Consider the following 14085-nt stretch of genomic DNA (forward strand, 5'->3'; position numbering starts at 1 on the left):
AAGTGCATAGAAACAGGCCTGACCGCCACCTGATCGACCTCCCCCTCTAGGGAAACACCTAGGTGACTGACCTCCACCCCTAGCTCACTAGGTAGGCGGTGGTGAAATAACTAGCGCCGAAGCGGATGGCTGACTCCTCAAGACGACGAGGACACTGCCTCTATATATGACCCATCTCTCCACACTCATAGCAAATCCCGGGTGCTGGAGATGGGGACTGAAGGTAACCCCTAGCACGGGAATGACTAACAGATGCACCTGGCATAGAAGAGCCCTCAACTAATGGAGCACGAGACGAACTCTGAGCTAGAAGGGCACTAAGTGATGACTGGCCCTCATGAGAACTGTGAGAACCCTGACCCGATGACGCCCCATGATAACCTGGGCGAGCTGGCTGAGCATGCCTAAATGGATAGCCTCTGTCATGATGAAACTGACCTCTCGAAGGATCACCGCCATAACTACCAGATCCCCGAGGCCTCTTGGCCTCCCTATCGTCTCGCTCCTGGCGATGAACTGACTTAATCTCACGAGCAATGTCTATAACCTCCTAAAAAGTAGCACCACACACCCTCTCCCTGGTCATGAGAATACACAGCTGATCAATGAGGCCATCAACGAACCTCCTAATCCTCTCTCTATCTGTTGGAACCAACCAAATAGCATGACGAGCTAACTCTGAGAACCTCATCTTATACTACGTCACAATCATCTTTCCCTGACGCAACCACTCAAACTGCCTGCGCAGCTCCTCTCTACGAGACTGTGGCACATACTTCTCCAAAAAGAGAACAGAGAACTACTGCCGAGTAAGGGGTGCTGCACCAACAGGTCTACGCCTCTCATAAGCCTCTCACCAAGTGAAGACAACTCTAGAAAACTGAAAAGTAGTAAAAGCGACCCCGCTGGTCTCCAGAATACTCACTGTGCGAAGAATCCTCTGACATTTGTCCAAGAAACCCTGGGCACCCTCGCTCTCTACACCATTGAAAGTCGGAGGCTGAAATCTACCAAACCTCTCCAACTTGCACTGCTCGTCCTCTGGCATGGCAGGAGCTACATAGTCCTGAGCAGCTGCAACCGGTTGGGTTGGATGTGCCCCCGGTGTCTAAAGTCCCTGCATGACCTGCTCAGACGTGTGAGTGGCGGGAGTCTGAGTGCCTCCCCCGACCTGAGAAGTAGCTGCGGCTATAGTAACTAAGACCGCTTGAGCTAGGCCAGTGCATACTGATAGAATCATAGGCAAGGTCTCCTAAAGACCCGGAATCACAATGGGCACAGCTGGTGCCTGAGCTGGTGCCTGAGCTGGTGCTGCTGGAGCATCCACAACTAGGACCCGATCCTGAACTGGGGAGGCTGATGGATCTACAGGTGTTGCTCTAGCTGTTGTGCAGGCTACACCTCTTCCCCTACTGCGACCTCAACCGCGTCCTCGACCTCTAGTTGCCACAGCTGGTGGTACCGGTGGTCGTCCATCCTAACTGGTAGCACATGTCCTCACCATCTGTGAGATAATAGAATAACAGAAGCTTAGTACTCAGATCAACAGATTCGCACGACAAGAATTTCAAGAATATTAAGATTTTCCTAAAGGTTCTGCTGCCTCTCGAGGATAAATACAGACGTCTCCGTACAGATCCGCGAGACTCTATTAAACCTGCTCGTGCCTCGTGAGACCTATGTAACCTAGGCTCTGATACCAACTTGTCACGACCCTAAACCTAGACCCGATCGTGATGGCGCCTCTCATGAAGACAAGGCCAGCCGACACAATACCCATTTCACGACCCTAAACCTAGCTTATGTCATTGAAGACTGGTAGCTGTTATTATAAACAAACTCTGCAAGCGGTAGAAACTGATCCCATGACCCTCTGAAATCAATGACATAAGCACGCAACATGTCCTTCAATATTTGAATGGTGCGCTCGGACTGCCCGTCCGTCTGAGGTGAAAAGATGTGCTCAACTCAACCTGAGTACCCAACTCTTGCTGCACAGACCTCCAAAACTGCAAAGTAAACTGAGTTCCCCTATCTGAAATGATAGAAATTGAGACACCATGAAACCGAACAATCTCCCGGATATAGATCTCTGCCAACCGTTCTGAAGAATAGGTAGTACACACAGGAATGAAGTGTGCGGACTTGGTCAGCCGATCCACAATCACCCAAATAGCATCAAACTTCCTCAAAGTCCATGGAAGTCCAACTACAAAGTCCATAGTGATCCTCTCTCACTTCCACTCTGTAATATCCATCTACTGAAGCAAGCCACCCGGTCTCTGATGCTCATATTTTACCAGCTGACAATTAAGATACCGAGCCACAAATCCCACAATGTCTTTCTTTGTTCTCCTCCACTAATAATGCTGCCTCAAATCCTGATACATCTTTGCGGCACCCGAATGAATGGAATATCGCGAGCTATAGGCCTCTTCCAAAATTAACTCCGGAAGCCCATCCACATTGGGCACACAAATCTGGCTCTGCATCCTCAACACCCCATCATCACCAATAGTCACATCTCTGGAATCATCATGCTGAACCCTGTCCTTAAGGACAAGCAAATGCGGATCATCATACTAGCGCTTTCTGATGCGATCATATAAGGAAGACTGAGAAATCAGGCAAGCCAATACCTGACTGGGCTCCGAAACATCTAACCTCATGAACCAATTGGCCAAGGCTTGAACATCAACTGCAAGAGGTCTCTTCCCAACTGGAATATATGCCAAACTCCCCATACTCACAGCCTTTTGGCTCAAAGCATCGGCCACTACATTGGCCTTACCCGGATGGTACAATATAGTGATATCATAATCCTTAAGCAACTCCAACCACCTCCGCTGCCTCAAATTGAGATCCTTCTGCTTGAACAAGTGCTGGAAGCTACGATGATCAGTAAACACCTCACAAGACACACCATACAAGTAATGCCTCCAAATCTTCAATGCGTGAACTATGGCAGTCAACTCCAAATCATGAACGGGGTAGTTCTTCTCATGGGTATTCAACTGACGAGAAGCATAAGCAATAACTCTACCCTCCTGCATCAAAACACAACCAATACCCACTCTCAAAGCATCACAATACACGGTATATGAACCTGAAGCTAATGGCAAAACTAACACTGGAGTTGAGGTCAAAGCTATCTTGAGCTTCTGAAAGCTTTCCTCACACTCGTCCGACCATACAAATGAAGCACCCTTCTAAGTCAACTTGGTCAAGGGCGATGCGATAGATGAGAATCCCTGAACAAACCGGCGATAATAGCCTGCCAAACCATGAAAGCTGCGAATCTCTATGGCTGAGGATGGTCTGGGCCAACTCTAAACCGCCTTTATCTTCTTCGAATCAACCTGAATACCCTTGCTGGACACCACGTGCCCCAAGAAAGCCACTAAACTGAGCCAAAACTCACACTTGGAGAATTTTGCATAAAATTTCTCCTCCCTCAATCTCTGCAACACCACTCTCAAATGCTCCAAATGCTCCTCCTGACTACGCGAATACACTAGAATATCATCAATGAAGACTATGACAAACGAATCAAGATAAGGCCGGAACACACTGTTTATCAAATGCATGAACATTGTTGGGGCATTGGTCAGCCCAAAAGACATCACCAAGAACTCATAATGACCATATCGGGTCCTAAAATCTATCTTAAGAATATCCAAGTCCCTGATCTTCAACTGGTGATAACCTGAACGGAGATTAATCTTGGAGAACACTCTCGCTCCCTGAAGCTAGTCAAATAAATCAACAATGCGAGGCAAAGGATACTTGTTCTTAACTGTTACTTTGTTCAATTGTCTATAATCAATGCACATCCTCATAGTGCCGTCCTTCTTCTTCACAAATAGAGTCGGCGCACCCCAAGTTGACACACTAGGCCGAATGAACCCCTTCTTAAGGTGTTCTTAAAGCTACTCCTTTAACTCCAACTCCGCTGGTGCCATACGATATGGCGGAATAGAAATAGGCTGAGTGCCCAGCACCAGGTCAATACCAAAATCAATGTCCCTGTCTAGTGGCATGCCCGACAGGTCTGCAGGAAACACATCAGGAAAATCCCTCACAACTGGAACAGAATCAACACTGGGACTCTCAGCTCCGACATCCCTTACAAAGGCTAGATACGAAAGACATCCCTTCCCAACCATACGGTGGGCCTTCAAGAATGAGATCACTCTACTGGGAATATAATCGGTCAAACCTCGCCACTCAATCCGCGGCACACCCGGTATTGCCAACATGACTGTCTTGGCATGACAATCCAGAATAGCACGACACGGATATAGCCAATCCATGCCCAAAATGATATCGAAATCCACCATACACAATAATAAAAGATCCACTTGGGTCTCCAGACCTTCAATAGTAACCACACATGACCAGTACACACGATCTACAACAACAGTATCGCCCACTAGAGTAAATACATGAATAGGTGAAATAAGAGACTCACGGGGCGTACCCAGATAACGGGCAAAGTATGATGACACATAAGAAAAGGTGGAACCGGGATCTAATAATACAGAGGCATCTTTGCGGCATACTGAACAATACCTGAAATCATGGCATCTGAAGCAGTGGCATCTGGTCTACCCGGGATAGCATAGAAACAGGCCTGACCACCACCTGATCGACCTTCCCCTCTAGGGCGACCCCTGGCTGACTGATCTCCACCCCTAGCGGGCTGGGTGGGTGGTGAAGTAATTGGAGCTGAAGTCGAGGGCTGGCCCCTTTGCTGAGACGGACTATCATGAAGACGAGGACACTACCTCCTCATATGCCCAAACTCTCCACACTCATAACAACTCCCTGGTGCTGGAGATGGGGACTGAAGGGAACCCCTAGCACCAAAATGACCAGTAGAAGGACCTGGCATGGAAGAACCCTGCACTGATGGAGCACGGGACGAACTTTGGGCTGGAAGGGCACTAAGTGATGAGTGGCCCTGATGAGAACTGTGAGAACCATGATCCGATGATTCCCCACGATAACCTGGTCGAGTTGAATGAACCTGCCTAAATGGACGGCATCTGCCCTGCTGGAACTGACCCCTTGAAGGAGCACTACTAAAGCTACCAGATCCCCGAGGCCTCTTGGCCTCCCTCTCTTCTCACTCCTGGCGGCGAACCGACTCAATCTCACGGGCAATGTCAACAACCTCCTCAAAGGTAGAACCTGTCACCCTCTCCCTAGTCATGAGAATCTGAAGCTGATATGTGAGGCTATCAACAAACCTCCTGATCCTCTCTCGATCTGTGGGAACCAACCAGACCGCATGACGAGCTAACTCAGATAACCACATCTCATACTGCGTTACAGTCATCTCTCCCTGATGCAACTGCTCGAACTGCTTGCGCAACTCTTCTTGGCGAGACTGTGGCACATACTTCTCCAGAAAAAGAACAGAGAACTGCTGCCAAGTAAGGGGCGCTGCACCAACAAGCCTACACCTCTCATACGCCTCCCACCAAGTGAAGGCAGCCCCAGAAAACTTAAAGGTAGTAAAAGCTACACCATTGGTCTCTAGAATCCTCGCTGTACGAAGCATCTTCTAGCACTTATCCAAGAAACTCTGGACATCCTTGCCCTCTGCACCGCTGAAAGTCGTAGGTTGAAGTCTACCAAACCTCTCTAGTTGATGCTGCTCGTCGTCCGGCATAACTGGTACCACATACTTCTGAGCTGGTGCAACTGACTGGGCTAGAGGTGCCCCCGATGTCTGGAGTCCCTGCACAACCTGCTCAGGTGTGCGAGCAACGGGAGTCTGGGTGCCTCCTCCGGCCTGAGAAGTAGCTCCGGTTATAGTAACTGAGACCGCCTGAGCAAAACCGGTACACATTGCTAAGATCTGAGCTAGAGCCTCCTAAAGGCATGGAATCATAATAGGCACAGCTGGTGCCTAAGCTGGTGGTGTTGTATCATCCACAATTGGGACCTGATCCTGAACTGGGGTAGCTAGTGGATCTGCAGGTGCTGCCCTAGTTGCTCTGTCCCTACCACCGCCTCGACCGCGTCCTCGACCTCTAGAGGCCCCAGCTGGTGGTACTGGTTGTTGTCCATCCTGACCGGAAGCACGTATCTTCACCATCTGTGAGAGAATGGAATAACAGAAGTTTAGTACTTGGATCACCAGATTCGCACGACAAGATTTTCAAGAATATGAAGTTTTTCCTAAAGGTTCTGCAGCCTCTCAAGGATAAATACAGACGTCTCCATACCGATCCGCAAGACTCTACTAAACTGGATCATGACTCGCAAGACCTATGTAACCTAGACTCTTATACCAACTTGTCACGACCCCAAATACCAGTTGTGATGGCGCCTATCACAGTACTTGGCAAGTCAACCCAAATATTTAATCACAACTCTTTTTACTTGTAATAAGCCATTTTCTAACGCAGGTTTGAATACCAGATTTTCATAATAAGCTTTTAAAACAACAAAATATATACGAAAGTCAAATAAATATGAAACTACACAGTCCCAAATATCTGGTGTCAAGAGTCTAGAGCCTCTAATACATAACTGACTGTCTAATACATCATAAATCTAGAAAATGCGGAAAAGAACAAGATAGGAAGAAGAAAATAGGGTTGTGGATGTCATGCAGCTACCTTGCAATCTCCGACAAACTCTAGATCAGCTGAGGACCCTCACTCTACCGCTCGGGCACCTGGATCTACACACGAGGTGCAGGGAGTAACGTGAGTACGCCAACTCAGTATGTAGCTAAAGTAAATAAGGTTTGAAAGTAGTGACAAGCACTTAAGAATCATATAAATAATACACAACAGGATAACAGATCAAACTTCATAGTTTAAAATTAGTTTCGTCGTAATATCATCAATTTCAGTTTAAATACTTGAAATCATATACTTAGCAATTTTTTCAACAGAACCTTATTTTAAAAGAAGAGTAAAATCAGTAAAAGTATCATAACTGGGCCCCTCGGACAAGGTATCACTCAGAATATGGCCTCTCGGGCAGCCTCTCAGTCAGTCTTGACTCAACTTTCGTCACTCAGTACTCACTCTCAGCACTTAGGCTCATTAATATCTCATAATAATAGAAATCATAGTAACCGCTGCGGCGTGCAGCCCGGTCCATAGTTTATAGTCGACTACGCTCACTGGGGGTGTACAGACTCCGGAAGGACTCCTACAGCCCAAGCGTCATATCGTTGTGGTGCGCAGCCCGATCCAATATATATATGTATCACTGCGGCATGCAATATGATCCATATAAGTATCGTAGTGGCATGCTACCTGATCCATAACTCATACATATATAAATACCCTTACCATTAGGTTCTCAACCTCTCTCAGTCATTAACCTCATAGCCTCTCGGGCACAACAGTAGAAATTAGGGAACTCAGTCTAAACAATCCTCATATTTAGAAGTGGAGTGATAAAACCAGCTTTAAATATTTAAACAGATAAAACATGACTGAGGATATGCTTTCAATAAGTAGAGTGAGGAAAAACAGTAACAATGCCCCTAAGGGTCTCAATAGGTCGGCACAAGGCCCTAAACATGGCATACAACCCATAATACAGTATAAATGACTAAAGTATGGAATAATATCAGATTCCAAATCAAATACACGGCTTAATAGTCACTATGGGACGGACCAAGTCACAATCCCTTTCGGTGCACGCCCACATGCTCGTCACCTAGCATGTGCGTCACCGCATTTGTCAAACAAGTCAATACCGGGGTGTTGTACTCTTAGTTCTAGATTTACAATGGTTACTTACCTCAAACCGGTGAAAATACTACTCCGCGACGCCTTTTCCCCTCGAATCGGCCTCCACTCGCGTCGAATCTATCCAAAATTAGAGTCACAACGTCAAAATATGCTAAGGGAACGAAGCCCAAGCAAAAACAATCAAATAATACCAAAAATCTCGAAATTGGCCAAACCCGACCCCCGGGCTAATGTCTCGAAAGTCGATAAAAATCACATCAATGGAATCTTTATCCTCCCACGAGTCCATACATACCAAGAACACTGAAATCAGAGTCAAATGACCCCTCAAATTCTCATTTTAAAGTCTCTTAATATCAAGCCTTAATTCCTCAATTTTAGGCTTAGATTCCATGATTTATTAGGTAGATTTCACATTAGAATCGAGTTTTAAGTCCAAATTCTTACCTCCAAGTTGTTCCCCAAAATCGCGGACAAGACGACTATTTATACCTTCTGCCCAGGCCTGAAATCCTTCTATGCGAACGCGGTCAAAGCCTCGCGTTCGCGAAGCACAAAATAAACTTGAACAAAATTCCTCTTTCACGATCACGGCCACCCCAACGGGAAAACGATGCTTTACTCAGACAGACCTTCGCGATCGCGTTTCCCCTATCGCGAATGTGATGAATTAAATTCCCCTGAAGCTCAGCTGCCCATTTCTTTTACGCGAATGCGAGAACACCCCCGTGAACGCGATGCACAGATGCCCAGCCCTTTGCGAACGCGGAGCCTTCCTCGCGAATGTGAAGGCTTAAATTCCAACTTCCTCAACTGACCCTTCGCGAATGCAAGGACCTCTCACGAAAGCGAATTTCATTTTTCTGCAGCACTGACCTGCAATTTTCTGCGGTTCCAAACTTCATGGAATGGCCCGATTGACCACCCGAAACTCACCCGAGGCACCCGAAACCTCAACCAAACGCACCAACATATCCCAAAATCTTATTCAAACTTATACCGATCTTCAAAACACCTCAAACAATATCAAATTAACCAAAACACATCGGATTCAAGCCTAAATTTCCAAAATCTTCCGAATTCCGCTTTTGATCAAAAACCCAACCAAACCACGTTCGAATGACTTGAAATTTTGCGCACACATCCCAAATGACAAAATGGAACTACGGCAACTCTTGGAATCCAATTCCGACCATCATATCAAAATCTCACCTACCAACCGAAAATCGCCAAAAATTCAATTTCGCCAATTCAAGCCTACATCTACTCTGGAGCTCCAAAACTCATTCTGATCACGCTCCTAAGTCCCAAATCACCTCCTGAAGCTAACTGAACCATCGGAACTCACATTCGAGCACTCTAACACATAAGTCGACATCCGGTTGACTTTTTCCAACTTAAGTTTCTCAAGAGAGACTAAGTGTCTCAAACCTTACCAAATCCCTTCCGAACTCGAACCAATCAACCCGATCATATATAGAATCATTATACAAAGCAATAAGAAGCAGAAATGGGGAAAATGGAGCACTAATTCATAAGACGATTGGTCGGGTCGTCACACATATATATACATATATATATACGCGTATATAATGCCATAACATCATCACGTCTCTGAGGGCATCCCATCATATCATCTCGGCCATTGTGGGCAAATCATCAACGCATACCAGCTGATCAGGTAGGGGTGCGTATATAACGCTGTAACCTTTTCCAATATCCCATATACATATATATACATATATACGCGTATATAACGCCATCTGGTCATGGGTTAGTGTAAATGAATGTAATGCATGAAATGCATAAGAAATACGTTAATAAGATTTTCTCAGAATGCCATAAAACTCAATATGCCTTTTGGATAAACTTTAACAAACACATATTTTTTTGAGACCCATGAACATATGATATAATAATAATTTACATGGGGAATCAAGAATATAGACACCCCCAGTATTTCTATGAATAGAGTGATTTATGGAAATTGTGCATTTGCTCGTGACGTATAGATCATGCCAAAAGAAAGAAGGGATAGTCTTAACATACTTAGACATGCTTGAATATCACTTTACAGGAATGAATAACATAAACATCCTTAACTGTTAAGGTTAGAACCACTTATGAACTTAAACAATCGTTTAGGCATTTGTAATTGAGATTTCATCAAGTTACTACAATCTTATTACTTTAGTATGATCGATGAGGACCACTGTGTGTATATGAAGTGGTCTGAAACCGATTACTTATTGTCACAAACTAGAAGTGAGTGCCATTGTATTCTGCACCCACTGACTAAAGGCTCTTGAATCTACCTCTGATTTCCACCACATATACTAGCAAAATTAACTCAACAGCTAGCGGGAACTCTAACAGTTAATAATGTACTAAACATGAAAATATACATTCTTGGAGTTTATTCCTCTAATCAAGAAAAGTCTTCCATATTCCTTCTATTTTTCACAACAAAGATCCAAAACTTATCAAATTTACAGTAATATTCACTACAAAAAGAAGATACCAAGTTCTGATCTTTTAAGCATTAACTTCAACTCTACAACATGAATTATTTTGACTCATTATATGTACATTAATAAAGAGACGTAATGTGAAAGAAGATCAACCTGAAAGACAACACGGGTCGACCCGAATTCTGGTTCAAATGCATAGGTACCGTTTGAAGCCAAGCAGAGAAGGGCTATGTAGGTAATGAAAATCGAGACCCTTTTGTCTATAAACATGTTTCTCTGAATAGGGGTTGGATTTTTTTCCCCTGTGTTTTCTGCTTTTGCCACCTTTTAAGAAAGCTTAAGAGTCACCAAATATTACTAAGTGGCTGCCACGTCTTTTTTTGGCTATTAAGCTTATCCATAATTTCCTTAGTTAACTTGTTAATCTCCTACTAATCAATAACTAGTATTAGTACCCGCGTGATGCGCGAACACAAATATCAAATTACAATTTGAGTTATTTGAATTATCTTAAAATTTAAAACTTCCAGATAACATATTTCTTTTTATTTATATTTTTATTTTATATCTGTAACAATCTAACTCCTTGATTTAGTACTTGTATTTTATTTTGTGGTCAATATTAAATAATACTAAACATATCACGTTTGTGATATGTCTTGTTTGAGCATATTATTTAACAAAATTCTTACTACCACTTTATGTTTCACCGCAAATTCGAATAAGTCTTATCCTTCTACATTTTCACCCAAAACAACTCTCTCTTTAATCTTTGCTTATAATTATTGCATTATCTATTACTTAATAATGTTATATTCATGTGATCTTTTATTAGCTTACCAATTGACTTTTGATATCTTGCTTATAACCCTTTTGATAAATATATATTTTTTTATTCCTAAAATTTAATTTATTTTTGTACTTTTATCCTCTTACTTGGAACTCTATTTTCATTTAAATCTTTCAATAATATTTTTGAGTATTATTTAATTATTTAATATACTTATACTTAATTAATTCAAAGTATAAATATTCTCACACTATCTCTATTTTCCTCTTTATACATCCTCTTCCCTACTATGAATTTTTAATTAGTTTTTTACATTAATATTTTACCAATAAACAAAATATATAATATCACATTTTATTTTAAGTTATAACTTTGAATTAGTTTAAAATATTAATAGATAATTTTTTTATTATATTTTAAATCTATTGAATTTTCTTATAATTGTTTTTTGTATTACGTGTAATTAAATTTTCTTTCTCTTTTAACGTTAGGATACAAATAGACTTTAATTTTCGTTCATAAATTAGCCACACGAGATATTCATTTTGTATTTCCTTAGTTTTAATTTGTTATCCAATTTTTATTTTTATTTTATCTAGTAAAACTTTAATTTTGTAGTCCTATCCATAGTTTGACCATTTCACCATAATTTTAATCTAAATCTCAAGTTCAAATCGTTTATCCCTTCTATTTCTAATGTTAAATATTTTTAAATTTTTTATTATTGCTATTAAATTACCTAATATATAATTTTTTATTTTCTTATGTGGCTTTCATTAACATGCCTATTTATTTAATATCATAATCTATTTATATCCTTTAATATTATTATATAAATCGATGTATGATTTTTTAATCTTGAAATAAATATTTATTTTATTTTAAATTAATACCCAAAATTATCAAATTGTTTAAATTTATTAATAATATTTTTTAAGCATTATATATTTACTTTATTTTATTAATATTTTGATTTTTTAAATTTTTTAATCTATTAAACTTCAGTTATGTGGCCTCATCCACATCATGACCATTTTTTATCATACTTAAAAAAAACTTTTTTATATAAAATATAAATAAGTTTTATCCTTTTTTGTTATTTATGATAGAAATTTTTATTTTTTCTCTATTTGTTTCTCATTTTGTTATTGTATATTCAATACTTAATATTATTAACGTTGTCATATGCTTTTTATTAGTTATCTTGAATTCTATATTAACTTTTATCACATTCATTTTAATATAATACAAATAATAAATAAAATTATTTCAATAGTAACTTTGACTCTATTGCTCATATTCTTAAATATGAATTTTCTTATCATATTAAAAAAATCCCATCTCAAATTCAATCTTATTCTTCTATTTTCTCCGGTGGACCACATTTCCAAAAATCATTTTATACTTTCAAACTTAACCTAGCAATACTCAATTCAAATATTAATCGTAAAAACTCTAATTGTTGCAACAATATTTTCATTATTATTTTAAGAAATATTTACTTATGTATAAAATATTTATTGTCGGAATTGTCAACATTAATATAACCTCATTATATATATATAATATTATTTTTCCTACAATAATTAAATTATACACAAAATTTAATTAAAGATATCTATAGTAATGTATATTATTCACAAATAAGGTCAGATACAAAGCTTATACTAAATAAAAATTGTTATTCTAACTTAAAATTAATGTGTAAGATACAAAATAAAAATTTAATTAATTCTTTCTCAAAAAAAGACACCTACAATAACTGAATTATACATAAAATTTTAATTAAAGACACCTACAGTAATATATATTGCACCCAAGTAAGGTCAGATACAAAGTTTGAACTAAATAAAGAATTACTATTTCAACTTAAAATTAATGTATAAGATAAAAAACGAAAAATTTAATTGATTCTTTCTCAAAAAAGGATACCTACCATAACTGAATTATGTATAAAATTTTAATTAAAGATACCTACAGTAATGTATATTGTACCAAAATAAGGTCAGTTACAAAGCTTGATCAATTAATTAAAATTCGTCCCTACCATAATTATACAAAAAAATGTCAACTAAATTATACTACTGATAGAGATTTGTATTATAATTAACAATAATTCTTATTGAACTACTACTTCCATTAATTATATTTTCATTTATAATTCAAATTTTTAATGTTGTCTTAAAATTGCCAAGTGGCTTTTTTTAGCTTGCCACTTGGTTTAACCTCATGCTTCACTACTCTCCTTTTAATATAATATAGATTAACCAATTATCCACATAATTAGGAATTATCTCAACTTACTTAAAATACTATTTACTCTTAACACACTATCTATAACTTTACTATCATGGTCATGTGATACCATATAAAATAAATACATACACTATTATTTAAAACATCAATTTATATATATATATATATATATATATATATATATATATATATATATATATATATATTATCAACTTCTACTAGACTCGCTCATGACTCGTGAGACCTAAGTGAACCTAGTGCTCTGATACTATGTTGTCACGACCCAAAATACATTAAGAGTTGTGATGGTGCTGGACACCACTGTCAGGCAAGCCAACCAAAATACTTAATTTAATTCTCGTTTTAATAATTTTGAAAACTATGATTTTCCTTCAATTTTACTAGTAAAAGATAATCATTTCAAATCAAATATGAATGTTAAGAAGTTAATACAAGATACCCCATAATCATCACAGAACCCAGTGTCACAAGTGCATGAGCATTTACTAGGGAATGAAATAAAATACAGTAACTGTCCGAAATACAAGGTGGACAGAAATGAAAAACACCATAAAATACTCTGAAGGGGACTCTGCTGGCTGCGGGTTGTCTCGATAAATGCAGCTCACCTAAGTCTCTGTATCAACCATGCCGCTATGCCACTAAGCCACTAGCCACATATGAGCCTGTGCAACAAAAATGCACAGCAAGTGTAGTATGAGTACGAAAACAACATGTACCCAATGGGTATCCCATTTAATCTCGAAGAAGTAGAGAGGAGAGGTCAACTTCGACACTTGCTAGTGGTCCAATGATAATATACCAATAATGTAGTGAATCG

At 39.8% G+C, this 14085-nt stretch overlaps 1 long non-coding RNA gene across 1 annotated transcript; it reads right to left on the reverse strand.

The window, feature by feature from the left end:
• Positions 1-6465: 6465 nt before the first annotated feature.
• On the reverse strand, positions 6466-10485 carry LOC142162585 (uncharacterized). Its single transcript, XR_012693817.1, has 2 exons — positions 10352-10485; positions 6466-6697 (listed from the first exon to the last, which is right to left on the reverse strand). It is a non-coding gene; the product is annotated as an uncharacterized LOC142162585 (long non-coding RNA).
• Positions 10486-14085: the final 3600 nt, after the last annotated feature.

The sequence above is a fragment of the Nicotiana tabacum genome, chromosome 8, assembly GCF_000715075.1.
Source record: "Nicotiana tabacum cultivar K326 chromosome 8, ASM71507v2, whole genome shotgun sequence".
Lineage (NCBI taxonomy): Eukaryota > Viridiplantae > Streptophyta > Magnoliopsida > Solanales > Solanaceae > Nicotiana > Nicotiana tabacum.